The sequence below is a fragment of the Pyxicephalus adspersus genome, chromosome 5, assembly GCF_032062135.1.
Source record: "Pyxicephalus adspersus chromosome 5, UCB_Pads_2.0, whole genome shotgun sequence".
Lineage (NCBI taxonomy): Eukaryota > Metazoa > Chordata > Amphibia > Anura > Pyxicephalidae > Pyxicephalus > Pyxicephalus adspersus.
Window position 1 is genome coordinate 133930695 of NC_092862.1, and position 2611 is coordinate 133933305.

The window sequence follows — 2611 nt, forward strand, 5'->3', positions numbered from 1 at the left end:
TGTCCTTTGTGTGCTGTGTGTAATTTGGGCGTTGGTTTTATCATGTTTTGCCTTATACTTATTTAGAAAGAACCAGTTGACAGTGATCATGGAGAATCTGGTGTGTGTAAAACAGTTGCCCAACATTGTTCATCAATCCATCATGGCGGGTCTATGAACGATGATCAGGAATGACCACCAACAAGAAGAGCACAGCAGAGTCGTTCTCTGCCCCCTCCAAAGAACATGGTATTATGGTACAGTGCTCATTCATTCATCTGTCACCAGAACCAGTTATGAAATATAATTTCCAGTAACAAAAATCCTGCATGGGTATGTAGCCTAAGGGATTATTTGCCTACTTGTACTTTTTTGCCCCCTGGCTGATTTAGTGCAGACAGCCCCTGCTGTAAGTAACTTGTTCACTGACACTAGGCTGACATTTTGACCTAACCAGGGAGGGAATACATGTAAATACCAGTATAAAAAACTTATCCCCATTTCAGAGGATGGGGGACCAGGTAGATGTACATGGGCTCTCATAGTTTGTTCTTTAGGAAACAACCACATCACGAGTATAAAAGACATCATGTTGCAGAGAAGGTGCCTTTGTTTCTCTTTAGTCCAACAAGCTCTGTACTGGGCTTGTGAGACAGAAAACAGGGCTCCTTAATTAGCAGGGGGAAGGAGCTTTGCTAAATTGGGAACCATACGTAGAGGGAGGTCCCTGCACAATGAGCTCAGGATAGGTTGTGTACTGTTTAAAGACCTATTGGAAAACAAGACAAGAACAAAGAATATAAAAAAATATGAATATGAAAAATGAAAAAAGCATTCTCACAGTCTTACTAGGTAAGTGGGTGCAGAATAATATCTATAACTGACCAGCACATGTGACACATGGAGTGTGTTCCATCTCCTGCAGCCAACAAGCCCTTCAAGTTATGAAAGAGATATTAGTTAGTCCACCCCAAAATGACTTTTCTTATGAATGGGGGGGAACCCAGAAAAATCCAAAAGCCAGTTCCTGACCCCTTTCATGTTTTGAATATTGGTAGGATCTCGTTGCCATTTGTCTGACACTTTTCTTGTCCAACAGGGAATTTGGCAAGTCCTGGCACCTGTGTTGCAGGCTCTTTAAACAGCCTTTCTTGACCTTTTGGACATGGGAGACCCTTGAAATACCAGGTAGGGAAGCCCTGTTATAATTACAATAACCACAGCTCACAGTATGGTGGTCATTGGATAGAATGGTGATTACATTGCTGGCCATTGATAACAATGTAACCCTTATAGATATCCAAAAATCATTGATGCCACTTAAACTGACCTGGGAGGCAAAGTTTGCTCACTGCTTAAAGAACCCCTAGCAATCTCTGGAGAAAATCCTTGTTGGGAAACACTGATCTATTTTGTATGTTAAAAAATATTGCACATAAAGTAGGAAACCCACAAAATTGCAGCAAGAGGTGTGCAGAGCCAGGAACCCGGACATCAGCCATAACTCTACCCCTCTGTCACCTATCCTAAAATGCTTTACCATATCAAAGTATGCCGAACAAACTTCAGCTGCAAAGGTTGCAGGTCCCGTTCCAAGTAATTTCCCAGCCAGAATATTTTGTCTTATTTTTCCCTCGGATGACTTAGTGAAAGTCCTGTGAACTCTTTTACTTAATGCGGCTTATCTTTTGGCTGTCATCCTGAGCGTTAGCAAGGCCAAGGCAGCTCTGATGGGCAAAGTTTAATGTGTTCCCTGTAAATAACAAAAGGGAAGATAAAATTACATACGTGAATTATTTCCTCTTTATAGTCAATTTAAAAAAAGGAATGGGTTGGTAAACATTGTTTGCATCAAGTAAGGTAGAATAAAATAATTTAACTATCACTTCCTAAAACTTTAGAAAAAATAAATAAAACAAGAATAAACAGCCCGTTAAAAGATCAAATGAACTGTTTTTGTTGCATTACTCACCTGGAATCACACAAAAGAATGCAGCTGTAGAGCCACAATAATTTGTATCTTTTATTACTACATAGAGTTCAACTAGGGTAAGTACACTCCAATCAAACATGACCTAACATAACCTACCTACCATACCCCTCCATTGAGGTGGACCAGATCCAAAGGACTGTGGCCCATTGTTTCCTTTGCACCTCCTCATGCCTGTGCAGTGCAGCCGGATAGATTTCTGCAGATAGATGGGCTATCATGAAGTCCATGGGGCTGCACTGTGCTTGCTGAATAAAAGACTTATAGTGGTCCAATGTAAGCAAACGCTTGACCACAGAATATTATTATTAATATTATTCATAATAATAAACAGGATTTATATAGTGCCAACATATTACGCAGCACTGTACATTAAAAAGGGGTTGCAAATGAAAGATGAATACAGAAAGTGACACAGGAGGAGAGGACCCTGCCCCGAAGAGCTTACAATCTAGGAGGTGGGGGAATTAACACACAATATGATAGGAGCTATGTAGTGGTGGGAAGTAGTGATGGTTTCAAAATACAGAAGACGGGTAGGCAAGTTTGAAAAAATGGGTTTTGAGTGCTCTTTTAAATTAACAGAAAGTAGGAGCAAGCCGAATAGGACGAGTAAACAGGTAAAAGCTCTGAGACACCTTC